Here is a 14,312-nt window from a genome sequence, read left to right on the forward strand (position 1 = left end):
TTGCTGGTCTCATTGTTGCTAGCTGGCTAACTAGCCTGTAGTTAGCTGATATTAGTTTTGTTGAGTTTTAGTTGAATGGCTAAAACAAATGTCATGTAGCTAACAAAGTGAAGTAACAATTGACATTATGGCATTACATGATCTTAATCTTACTAAAGTTTTTCTATTCATGTCCTAGTATAATTTGTTAAAAAGTAGTGACTAATAGTAACTTTACCAACGGTTAATAACACACTCATCACTTTTAGTTTAAATTAATATGTTTTAGCTGTTACTTTTAGCCACTTATATACACATGTAACATGAAAAAAATGTTTTTTTTCTTCTACTTGTCTGATTTCACTTTGTGCCTCTGGGACTTGTACATTTTGTGCTCTTCGCAGGCCTGACAGTTTTGGGGAACAGGTTGAGCTTGTAGGACCACAGTGTTTCTTCAGCAAGCTGGTGAGCGACTGGTCTCATTGTCACTGTCTGAGCTGCGCGTGCCTGGGACTTATCACCTAAAAGCTAGGAAACATGAGCTGTCAACAGACCATAGGTTTGCATTTGGTTGTTTTAACCCTGTAATTGGCACCACAAGAAGTTGCAGAGGGATCACTAGTGTGAAAGCAATAACAAACTTTAACTTATCATCTTATTATCAACAGTGAAGAATTACACCTAATCATTATAAAGGCCAAGGCATTACACAGTGAAACTCTGTGTTGTAGTCAGATGCTGTGTTAGTAATGGTTCAGGATTTAACTCTTTGTACATTATATATTTTTCCGTGTGGAAGGAGGTTAAAAAAGAGATCGGTCAGTATATTTATTGTTATTGCTGTGGGTTATTTTATTATGTTCAGTTCACTTACTATGATTTGTGATCATCACAGCAGGACGACCCAGCAGCAGGCAGCCCGCTCACTGCTTACTTCAAGCACCGTCCTAGTTTGCAGTGGATAGATCACATTAGAACTTCGCTGCAATAGCTCTGTAAAGCCATGCTAAAACTAGAGTAATACAATCAATCAATCAGTCATCTCCTGACTTCACAGCACAGGAGAGCTCTGCTGGAATGCTGCTAAGCTGCAGATGTACCAGCCAAATTACTCCAGAGGGGAATTACCAGGCCATAAATCCAGACGTCAGGAGGATGGCTGTAGCCTATTTCACGGTAAAAAATCCATGCAACTTGTTTCCATTACCTTCATAAAGAATGTCTCGCTGTGCTGGGCCCAGACGTATCGCTGACGACAGATCTAAACATGTTTGCATCCAAACACAGCCTCAAATCACGGGGACTTTAAACAAAACATCATGAGAACCTGCGGTAGTTATTCACCATGTCCTGACAAGTCCTGTAAAATGAATGATCTGTGACATGACAGACTGTGAGAGCAACTGATAATCATAACCTGCTCATTCATAATCTTCTGTATATCTGAGGCATGCTACAGCCTGCAGGTTTTTACCTTTCTGTAGATATAAGCTGAGTTATCATTAGGTGTTGTAACAGGCTCATACAGACTAAACATTTTCATCCTCAAGTGTTACCTGCGTTTAAAGATCCATCATCATTACATGTTTGTTATCGGATCTGATGGTTTAAGTAAAAACACAGGATCCTTTCACCTATTTTATTTGTGCAATTCTCGTGTAAGTAGAAGGTAAACAACAGACATACAGCCTAGTCAACACGACACAGTAACCACTGGCATCAGATTGTTGGCAGGTACTGGGCTTCATTATTGCTAATTAAGATGTATAAATATGCTGTCTGGCACATGACTTGTCGCTTGCAATGGGCAATTTTTTCCATCAAACTCAAAAAGTGCCAAGGTAGACAAGGTAAGGGCACGGGTGCTGGTAGTGATGCTGCAGTGTGTACTCTGTGGGCACATTTTAGCTCAGCTGGCATACATCTGACTGACGCCTTCGGGTGCCAGCAGCTAAACAAGCCCAGGTTTGAGGGGAGCGTGTTGTATATTTGGGCTGAGCTCAGCGAAGTCTGCCAATGTCTTTGAGTGTCTGGCTTCGTGGTCTCTCATACAGAGCTCCTTGTTGAGCTGCGCTGTCCGGTCATCTCACAGATGATGACAATGGACAGTTTACAGTAGGAGGCACGGCCAGGAGGATGTGACATCACTGCACGCTGCGCTAATAGAAAGCATTAACCTGTAACTGAAGTGAATCAGGGTACAGTCCACTCACCGGGTTTTCGCTGACATTTCAGAGAATTAACATTGGTTTTGCCTGCCACCACCTTCAGTTTAGTTGGATGTCATTGGTTACATTCCATTTCAATATTTTTACATTAAACATCTATTTTAAAAAAAGATTACATTTGAAATGGAAAACCAAAAAGCATATAATAAAAGGGCTTTGTACAGTATATTGTTACCACCAAACTGTACTTTGAAAAGCACACTAAAATCTGCCATCCTGACACGTCTGTGAAGATCAACAGAGGTTAAAAAAACAAAAAACTAAAACAGAACAAAACATTGTCAGACTATTTGACTTCAGGAGAAACTGTGCTTTTCACTTTTGAAATCTGATTCATTTTGATTTGTTTTTCAGTTTGTCATTAATGAGCTCAAGGCAAACCTTCAGCGTCTCAGTTAGAACGTGTTACAGAACCAACCTTGAGATTAGTTACATTAGATTTAAGATGGGTCTGTTTTTACATTAAATTGGTAACTGAGGGAAGTATATTTGCTACTTTGCTGCATATTCAACGTGGTTGTTGTCTTCTAGCTGAAGACAAGGGTCTGTGGAAAGGTGCAATAGAAATGTAAATTCTTCTTCTTCTTCTTCCTTTTCTTCTTCTTCTCTGTATTATAAAATAAGCATAAGCACCGACATGTTGAAGCATCCTGAAACTATTGTACAACAATAGGCACAAACATTAGACGTGGGATCCTTTTGGATGGTAAATGTTACTTTCCATCTGAATATTTATAGTACATTGCATTTTGATTGATCTTTTTTTTTATGTTGTTACCTCTTATGATCATTATCAAGAAGGTCTGCAGAGCATTTTTCTTTCTTTTTTTGTACCCTGGTTTACATGCAGCACACGGACAGTTAAACAGGGGTCGTTTTCTGACTCTTTCCCCGCCCGCACTCATCTACATGGGCCAGGGATTGAAGCCAGTGTGGTCAAGGCCCACTTTATTAAACATTTCCCAGGCTTACCGTTCCTCAGTTGGGAAATGCTGTCAGATGCCATTGCAGAGCTCCAGTAAATTTCTCATGGCAATAAATCTGTGGTATTGTGTTTAGATTTAGCATTCGATTTTGGTACCAGTCAAACCATTTGCTGACCACTTGTAGTTTGCGGAGAGAGGAATTGCCTCAGATTTGCAGTGCTTGTGATGATGGGAATATTCCAGTTTCTGAAGAGAGGCATGAGTCAGGAACCACCAGTGAAGACCCAAAAGAGAGGGACTTCGATATGTGTGCTTCCTTTATTTTGATTGTTATAGACAGAGTGAAAGGAACAGTCATGCATGTATGCGACTAAGTAGTTCTGTTTCGGTGTAAAACAAACAGTGTTCTCTCTGGCATTATTGCACTTCAATTAGCTTCACCATCGCTGGCACTGTCAGTGCCTCTTTAGTTGCTACACTTTATTTTCTACTTGTGCACCACCAGCTTGAAAATGTGTCATTACCAGGCAGCTCCTAGGTGTGAACGTAAACATGTGCAACCTTTCCTCATCCTGTAAATGCCACAGTATGGGCATTTTACTATGTTCTTACAGTTTCTCTGCTCACGTGAAATGAAAGAAAATATATGTTGTTGTTATGTCCTCTTGCTCTGTGCAAAGGGTTCAATGTCTATACTAGTGTTTAGTTTGCCATCTTCGTTTTGCAGTTGATATAATGTATGCTATGGGTCAGTGGCATGAGCCATGATTTGTATCATTTAGTTTGAGATTCTCCAGCTATGCAATGCTGTATTTCTGCCCAATAGTTTCGATTTTGCCTTGCGTGTGACTTGCATGTGTGTGAATCCTAACTAATGTGACAAGCACATTACTGCAAATGAGGGTCACTGAACAAAGGCCATTATTCCTCTGCAGAGGCTAATTAAGAAAAAGAACAATTAGCCAACTGACCAATTAATAACAATCCTCTAATCTGCAAAAAGTGATCGGCAGGAAAGATCTATTGGTGTTTCTCTGCTCTTAAAAGAGAAGCTCCATGGGCGTTCTGCACCAGACGAGATTTAAAAGGTCTTTAATCTAATTAATCAGAGATAAATAGTGGTTTATGCTATTACAAAATTGCTCATAGAGAGGATTACAATACCATAAAACACAAAGTAATAAGTTTTAATGGAAGGAATTGAAACATCTTTCTCTTGCCTGATTCCCTCTCTGTCTTTCTGTTTTCTCCTTTTTTGTGATGCACATTAACCGTAAGTCATCTACAGTCCATCAGCACAATTCCTGCTAATAACCATTTACAATGGGAACATATCTGCAGTATATACACACAGACATTCCATTAACATGTAATTCCAATTAAGCTGTGCCTATTCTCATATGGTTTGATGTACTGATTATGTAATACTCTCCTTAAAAGATATAAAGTAAATGTCAATGCTAAATGTTTCAAGATGTCTCAGTAATCTATAACCTGCTTGACCTTTACACCAAAAAAAAAAAATTCCATGCAACTTTTCCAACATGTCCACCAGCCAACAAAGTTCTACTTTAAAAAATCTAATTCTGTATAAACCTTATGTTACAGAAAACCAACACGCCTGACTTCAGTCAGTTCACGGCAAATAACTGTGTAGCACTTCTCCAAACATCTCAGAGTGTGTGACCGACACTGTGCTCTTGGCCATATGGACTATCATCATTACGACTCTGCATGTTCTTTTTCCAGCCTCCAGTATTATGAAATGTCTCCACTGTTTTCAGAGTGTCACGTAGCTGCATGAAGACCCATCAAGCCTTGGCTGGTGAGAAGCTCGCTAGCCTCTACGGACTTCTTTGTACAGGGGTAAAATGCCTGCAATTTGCAAGTGAGATGAGTTGTCAAGCTTTTGGAGACGTGCAGGTGGTTCAATTTGTCTCCTTGTTTTGATATAGCTGAAGCAGGGAGTATTGGCAAAGTATTGGTAAAGCTCTCCAAGTCTTTGTGAGTTCAGGGAGTGCTGCAATTAATTATGTCGCCCAAGTTTTGACACACGTAACATTATGCTGTCACTCCTATAGAGAGATGGTGTTGATGTTTTTATCCTTTGAATGTAATCGCTGGCTGTCTGTTATTCCTCATGCCAACAGCAAAAAAAGAAAGATGGTCAGGCGCATTTGATAAAACGTAGATTAGGTATCCATGAAACAGTAGTTTAATACACCGTGGACTTCTCTTAACTTGCAAGTGATGCATCCACTGAAGGGTTGTTAAGTCTGTGGAAAGACCAACAAATGATACATTAAAGTAACAATCCATGACATTTTCATATAAATAAATGTCCGTTTTGTTGCTCCCTGACACGACTGCTTTAACACAATCATGAATCAACTCTAGTATGAATCAGGTTTTTTGCTTTGGAAAAAAAAAACAATAAAAGGGATTTATTTGTTTTTACTTTAAAGTAAGAAGCAGCTTCCTTGAGATAAAAAGAAACATGAGTGGAGTAGTTAGCACGAGCGAAGGACAGTCCCCCTATAGAAATCTCTTGAGAACCACAATTCAAATATTGTTCTGAGGTCATTCAAGATATATTTTGCTTGCATTATTCTCATAACAGATATTCTGAAAGTTCAGACTGTATTTGTCTTGACTAGCTTGAGGACGAGGAGTTGGGTGTCGAGGAGACAGCAGCCGTTGAGAAGTTGTTGGGCTAGGTGGTGGTTCGTCCGGGGGTACGAGTTTGGAACATGCAGTCCCCTCTCCTCGAGCGGTGAACCAGAACCAAGTGGAGTGAGGCTGGCGGGCCACAAGAGCGCCATTGTTCTTCACATTAATCAAACTGAGGAAGGGCAGGTAGCATTTCCCTCGCCCACCCCACATGCACACCCTGCCAACCTCCATGAATAGACTGCTTTTTTAGCTGGCAGCGATTGGCCATCGGAGCTCCGAGAGGATGTGTGTCTGTTTAATTAGTGTGATGAGCTCAGCGGAGTTTATGTGCAGTGTCGGACACCAGGTATTAACCCCTCGAGTTTGACCCTGCGAGGGGGGCGGCCGACCTCAATCTTGACATCTCTTTCTTTCCACTGTTCTCGCTTTCCCTCTCTTCATTAGAAAAAGACAGATTAGACAGGCAAAAAGCAGCCTGGAAGAGGGGCAGACTGGTCTCAACCTCAGCCTTCGTTTTTCACCGGCCCCTCTTTGTAGGCTTGCCCTCAGATGAGGTGAATAATTACCGCTATGATACTTCTAATGATGTTGTCATTAGGATGCCGAGTTGTGGTCTGCTGCGGTGCTAAAAGCTGCTCCCTCCCCGCTCTGAACACATGGAGCTTCCCAGAATTTTACAAAGCTTTACACTGGTATCACACGTTAGATATACGGACATGTGTTTGGCTTTGTGAGTTCTTTGACGTGTGAATCTGTTGTCAGTGTGACTTAAATAATCTCAGAGTTATTAAAATGAACCCCCAAGACAAAGGAATTATCTAGATAGTGAAAGACGCATTCAAAACCATAATTACATGTAGAACTGTGGTCTCCGTCACTTTGTACCATAAACAGCCATATAAATGACACATAGATCATTCACTGGCAGCTGCCTTATATACGCTTTGGATGAGAAAGTGCAACGTGTTAACATCACCCAGGGGCACTGTTTTTTAATTCATTTAACCGCAGCAGTGTTTTCCTAGCAGCTTCAGCTGGCAATTAAAAACCATGAAAAGATACGAAAACATTCTTACCATGCCAGACGCACTTTCCACAAAGGTAAAACAACCACTTCAGGCACAATCAAAGCTTAGGATATTATCCTTTATCGGATTATGCACTTTATTAGTTCAGTGGAACAAACACAAACACTTGAGGGGCATCTACTTTAGGATTATAATGCCTCTTTTGCTCACAGATGGTTAGTTTATGCAAGGGCAATTAATTAGTAAAACAATTTTCTGTCTGTCTAATATTCTGGCTAACAGTCGAGAGAAAGGGACATGGTCAATGCAGGAGCACATGTCCAATAGTTAAAGGGCACTTGGAGGGCACTTCAACTGATGGGTTATGGTAATGATTTAGGAAGCTAGTTTGGATTAATTCAGTAAATGGCTAGTTTGCTAAACCATCTGGCAGTCATTTAAAAGCGTTTAGCTCATGTGGTCCAGTCCAGCTCGGGATTTTTATGGGATTACAGCATAAAGACATCCTATAAGCACATTATGCAAACAAGTGCTAAAGTGAAAGGTAAGGAAATAAGTTATTTTTATTTGAAAATACTCCGAATCCACGGTAAAATTAGCTTTAAATAATTAAATCTTTTCGTTTGATAAACATAGACTTTTCACTTAATGTTTATTCTACCAGAACAAGCAAAAACTGAATCCCCGTTTTCTTTCCGAGAGTGATTCAGGCTCGGGGTTGTATTTATTAATATCACCCTTGCTACTAAGGGAGTGAGGAACAAAGAACTGGAGTCACAGCATGTCAGCTCTCTAAAAGGCAGTGTTTGCTGCACCCCCTCTGAAAACACTTTATTAATTGGATTTAGATATTTGCAAAATGATCTATTTAATGGGATTACCACTCGTATAATGATCTTATTTATGAGGGAAGCAATCCAAGCTTTGGGGCGGGCTGATAATGCATTTCCAGCTCTTTGGCAGTTAATGTTGTGTTACAAGGGAAGATAAAGTTGAAGTCCCATTGTAAATGAATAGGTAAGTTAGCCCAGTGAAATGGAGCTGGTGTGGTGGCAGGTCAGACGGGCTTGAGTGGCCGCACTCGCATTCCAGAGGCCTGTCTGGACTGTAGACTCAGACCTGCTGAACTCCTTACAAGTTCAAGGCAGACGTAGAGGGAAGGAGGGGGGAACGGACAGAGATAGAGTCCCCCCACCTCAGCAGCATAATGGCCCTTTCTTACATCTTTATCCACCTCAATATCTAGCTGAAGCTTTTACTGGCCCTGTTTCCACTTAAATGCTGGAGGTAATGTCCTACCTTTTCCTCTCCTCTCCTCTCCTGTCCTCTCCTCTTCACTCCAGTAAAACTGATTTGGTGTTGTCAACAGCAGTACTGGTGTCAGAAAAGTATAAGAAACAGGGTAGAAATTAGGTGTGAGCATATATGTCAGGCAAAATAACACAAAGAGAATATTTGCAGTTGTTTATTGTAGCTCTTTAAATGGATGTTTCATGTTTGCCAAGACATTTAAGCTGTTGGATGTTTTCCCTCATGGAGGTTTTAGCTTTGTTTTGTATCTTTTCATGTAGTGTTGAGCCACTAATGCAAAAAAAAAAAAAAAAAAAAAAAAAGTATGTATGTAAATGCATTTCTTTTCTGCAGAGCACGCAGACTTTAAAACATTACCATTTCAATATAACATTTGATTTATATGTGTTTAAAAAAATAGGTTATAATCTTTTACTTTAAAAGGATGTATTCTCAAATGAGATTATGCTAATAGACTGTAATTTGCATAAAACGGGTGGAAATGTTAAACCAGATTAAAAATTCTGAATATTTAAGAGTTTTATCCATGCTGTTAGTCAACAAATATATTCATTCTCCTGGAGAATATTAGAGCCTAAATGTGACATTGTGGAGTAACACAAACTGTGTTGCAGTAGCCATGATCCCCCCCGATGAGTTGGCTTACTTGTTTATTACTAAACATCTACAGTAGGAATATTCCCTATGCAGCAAACTTTTTTTTTTTTTTGTCCCACTCATGTGTGGTTTTAGGGTGTTTTAAGCATTAGTCTCAGGTGAGGGCTGGGGCACAATGTGGGGCCAGCAACAAAGAGCACCCTCACAATCCTCCATTCAAGACATTAATCTGCAAACAAGTGTTTTTTTGTGTCTCTGAGTCTTATTTTCATCGCCATCAATTTAGTACATATATTGAAAGTGATTCAGGTTGTGCTCTCAAGTTCCACACGCTCACAGCCCCCCAGCTTCCACCTCATCCTCTCCACAGCCTGCGGCCCCCTCGGTGGGTCAGCTGACAGGTTTTTTTTTTACTGTAAACATAATAAAGAACTGACCGGACAACCCTTACTCGTACATTGTAAATCAATAAATGACCAAACAATGCACCGGCATACTGTGTAAGTGATAAGTGGTAGCCCAGTGGACTATAATGTAGTTTTTCCTTTACAATAAAATCATCAAAATAAAAAAAAAATACTAATCCTCTAATAGTTCAAAATACTGTATCTGTAATCTAAAACATTTTTCTTTAATAACATAAAATTATGTTTTTGTATTTAAAAAATTAAATGCAGACGCACTTTAAGTGCAGATGCACTTTAAGCGTACAAACATCCCCCAACACATGCTGTCAGTACAGTACCTGCAGAAGCTTATTTCCTTTCCTTTGAAACAATCTAATCTGGGAAATTAAAAAAGAGAGCAAGACAGCCCGTTAATTCAAATAAAATCCATCCACTAAGAAGTTATTAATTGGTCATATAAAATATTCAGCATTCCTCTCAGCCCATTTTAATGGCATATTGAAAATTAATAGTTTGCCATTTTGGAATTAATGGACTATTGCTCAGGTTTCTTGTTAATATTAGTACAGTATATTGCCCTGGGAACATCACATTAACAGTGCAGGCTGAAGATCAACAGCATTTTAGGTTAGACGATTTTTAAGGCACACATGGGGCACCCTGCCGCACGCTGTGCAAGAAAAACACTGACTCCTCTGAGACAGGAAACTATGGACACATCCCTATCGCATGAAGGATCGGCTGTGTTTAATAGCAACAGTGTCAAATGATACAAGCACATTTTTGTTTGAGTGGTTTCATTTGTTTCACTTGTTTCTGTACTACTCTGCGACACGTGCAGTTATGGAAAAATGGAGCCATAAACACCTGATAACCTCAAGTGACTTCTGTGAGCCCACCCCCGCATGAACCAAATGTGTAACAGCACCGCAGCCCTGGTTTGTCATGTACGGCACACTGCCCCTTGTGGTGCACTACAAACTGAGATTGAGATTGTGACTTGGCAGCAGGATCCTCTCTTTGCCCTGAGGCTTACACATTTGTACTCTCATTTATTTATTGGTTTATTTGAATAGCTTTGCTTTTGTGAACTTTGGATACGTTTTTTATTTTCATTTTGTCTCGCTATAATACAGTCCAGGGTGATATTTCTTCCATCTGGCAACAGCCCTTTTCTGTGACAGCTTCTCTGCGTTACAGTTTGGAGTTAAAATTATCATTACAATATGTTATGCAAAAGAATCCCTCTTATAATAGTTGGGTCAGGAAGACCCTGTATTAAATTAGTGTGAAAACTTGACATCCCTCTTCCGCCTCATTGTAAATTTGTGAGGCTTTAATCGACTGCAGATGTCTGTGTGTCCTTTCTTCTTTATCAGGGAGTTATTACTTTCTAAATAATTGCTCAATGGTTTACTCTAAATGCATATGTGAACCCTACCTATTTGACCTCTACTCAATTTCTTTAATTGAAGCAAACATATTAGACATATTTGCTATATTATGTGTGTTTTGAAGTTCCAATTCTCTTGATATAGATTTATGAAGTGTTGGCAACTGAGGTCACTGCTCTGTTAGAGATTTATGAAATGCCCATGAGGCACCCTTAATTCAAGCTTAATAAATCATGCCATCCACTTTTATTATAGTACAATATGCCATAAGCCCGATCAAATGCATCTCTTGGTCCCAAGTCAGAAGAGATATGCAGTTTTTCTGTTTCAGAAGACTCCAGGTCATCTGCTCGGAGGCTATCACCACATTTGGCAGAGCAGAGTCATCCTGAAATTCATGTTTGGATTGACTCAATGAAACACAAAGCATTCATGTTTCTGAATCTTTTGTACTGACTATGGTGGTAGCCATCTGAGAAGTCCCTAATGATACAGCTGCTGTAAACATTTATAGCCCCTTAAGCCTTTTTATTTCAGATGTTGCTGCTCAAGAACCGAATCCCTGTAAAGTAGAGTGTTGTCCAAACATTCTGCTGGCAGTTTTCCTGAAGTCCACTGAATAGGAATATCAAAATGTGCAGAATAGCTGTAGATTCCTCACCTAAAAACAAAAGTAGTGCTGTTGAAGTGAATACTGGAGTGAGCCATGTGTCTCAACTGGATTCAGGTCGCAGACTTAAGGTGACGTTGGTTGTAGATGTTAGGTGTAAAGGATGTGGATCAGTTTTTTATCACTTGCACAGGCTTATAATGTAGGTTTCTTTCATTGGGAGCGGTGGGCGTAAGTGTTGTGTTCTTGTGGGCAGAGACAGTTAATGTCCCAGATCTACAGTATGAATAAAGTCATATTGTGAAGTGTGTGGGCTGATATGCTTGGCAGTCAACCCTGACAAGTAGATTAGCTCTTACTGGGCCACCTCTGAATGGCATGCACACGACTCAAGCGTTTCCAGTCACAACGCTACATATCAAACATCTAACGCCCAGCAACACAGATGAAAGCGCATCAAAACATGAAAAAAAAAAAACCTGCTGTATGTTATGTGGCTTCTCCACAGCTGCAATGGTTAACAGGAGTCAAAAATTGGCATGTCTAAAAAGTGGGATAATGATTATAAATGTGACAGGCTGAAAAGTAATTACAATTGTCTCACTGTGTTTTCCAATAATGCCTCTAACATTTCTATAAAACTCATTTAAATCTTCCACAAGTCCAAAATTCAGTCTTGCTCTAAAGCCATTTGGCACATTTTTCTTCAGTTTACATTTAGAGAGGATTAGCTGAAGAGCTGAAAATAATCATGCCAGATGTCTGCTACAGCGAGAAAACTGCCTCCCCGGTGGGCATTTGATTTTATTGAGTTTTTATCAATCTTAAGTGAATACACTCTGGAATCTCCATAATGCACGGCCTCATGTTGTGAAGTCATGTACACAAACTGAATATCATGTCACGTTTAACAACAGTAAAAGAAAAAAAAAAAACCCAAACACGCCCTTTGCTCATCTGAATGTATGAGGAGGAGTTCAAACAGTCAGCAACAGCCTGTTTATAGCCAAGTTAAACAGACAACACGTAGCTTAACTGGGCAGACTGGTGGAACAAACAGCATTATAAATAAGCCAAATTCAATGACAGGTTTAAACACTAAACCACATCTGTACACTTTATAGAAGCCATGGTAAATGTCACTGTCTTTAAAATGTGTCTGAACATTCAGCTGTCAGTCACAGTGACTCATAAAAGTTACTGAAATGATGAGCAAATGGAATTAAGGACTATAAGAATTTTAGGATTTCTTCATTTTCTGCGTTGCGTGGAGTAGACAATGGAAATAATCAAATGATAAAATAAATAAATAAACAGCAGTAACGGCAGGCATCATTTGCCGTGGCCTGTTTCATGGTCCTCCTTTGAGACCGGGGCAGTGTTTGTTGGATTTGTTTTTTAGCTTTAATGAGCTCCACTGGAATGCAGTGTCTCCCACATGTCTTGCGGAGGGCGGGGCCATCTTATTGCTGCCACATGTTGGGCTCCTAGTGACTCTTCCAGGCTTGTGTGGTCAGCCAGTTCAAAGAGCCCAGGCTCATTTGTTATACAACTTTATGTAACAACGAGCCGATGCTTCAGCGTGTCTGAACAGGCAACAAAGGATTGCTGCCATTCTTCCTTTGTCCTAACTGGCTCTGCCCGGAGAGACACTCAGATCATCTGTTTCTCTAATTAGCATGTTTGCTGGACAATATGAGATATTGTACTTCGACATGGTGCAGAAATCCTTTATTTGAGCGCGTTCAGTGTTTGAACTCTGACAGTAATGTTTGTTGGATGGTTGTGGTGAACGGTAGTAGTTGATCACTGTCATTGCCAGAGTGGTGCGCCGTGCCACATATGGCAACAATCTGACATGGTAATCCAGTCTTGAGGTTATGAGTGACTAGGTGTGGGCTCTCTGGATCAGACCGACTCCATCAATTCTTCTGTTAGCCATTTCTGTGCAGGAGCCAGCGGCAGAGCCCCTGCTGGTGGTTGACAGGACATCTCAGCAGGAGTACAAACTTGGGCCTCTCTAAATCCCCCTCATGCAGTTTTTATGTATTTAAAAGTAACATTTTCACTTATTAGGAGAAAAGAGAGAAGAAAGATGGAGGAAAACTAAGCTACATGTCAATTCAGGTTCCTGCTGTATTCTTGCAGCATTGACGAACTGCCCAAACTGGCTGTCCACCCCTTTGTTTTAAATTCCCCTGCTTCCACCTTAATCAAACGCATGTTCATTTGTTAAAGTGGACCAAATTACAGAGGGTCTTGACCACCCTACACCACACACTTACCGCAAATAACCTGTTTTTCCTTCTTCACACATCCATTCCCCAGGGATGTTTTCAGCTTCACTAGACTTCAGGGACTTCAGGGACCAGGTCCACTGCATGTGCTGGCTGGTAGACCATTTGCAATAATCTCCTTTTTACCGTTTAGAGGCTAATTATGTAACATTACACCTGCCTCCCTGAGCCTTGGCTCTGGCATAGTGCAGAATGAGTTGCTTTTTTCCCCCACTACTCATAGGGGTGGTTAGAGTTTCTTAATGAGATTAGCCCAAAGCTGAAATCTGCTTTGTGTCCCTTGCTATATGGCGAGATACTGGATCAGCAGAATCAAAGCTAAGAGGGGGAATCATTGGAAGATGCAGGCAGCCGACCTCGTTTCTGTCTCCCCACCAACCCCCCTGCGTGTGACTTGGACGGGATTCGTCGCTATCACACATGACATTGTGTGCGAGCTTTGCATAGGAAATATCTTTGTCTCACTGTGATGTTTGCTTGCTTCAGTGTTTTCGTGCTTTTCCTTTATCTTGCTGTCCAGTTTATATTTGCTGTTGGATCAAACTTCTCAATAGTCATTTTCAGAATTGAGGACAGATGGGTTGAATATTGAACAAAATAAAAGAAGAGCTTTTCCACCAGTCTGGGATATAAACTTGTCTAGCTGTGGTTGCTGTACTACTGTCTTTTTGCCTTTATTAACTCAAAATATCTTGTATTTTACCACAACTTCTAAGGCTGAGCCTAAATTCTTATTTGTCACTAACACCATAATGTGCAAGACAGATCTATATAAAGACAGACTACACCACCCACGACAGCCCATCTACAATGGGAGCCTTTCTTCCACTAATTTATTGGGGCCCTAATGTCCTTGTGACTT

The sequence above is a fragment of the Chelmon rostratus genome, chromosome 11, assembly GCF_017976325.1.
Source record: "Chelmon rostratus isolate fCheRos1 chromosome 11, fCheRos1.pri, whole genome shotgun sequence".
Classification (NCBI taxonomy): domain Eukaryota; kingdom Metazoa; phylum Chordata; class Actinopteri; order Chaetodontiformes; family Chaetodontidae; genus Chelmon; species Chelmon rostratus.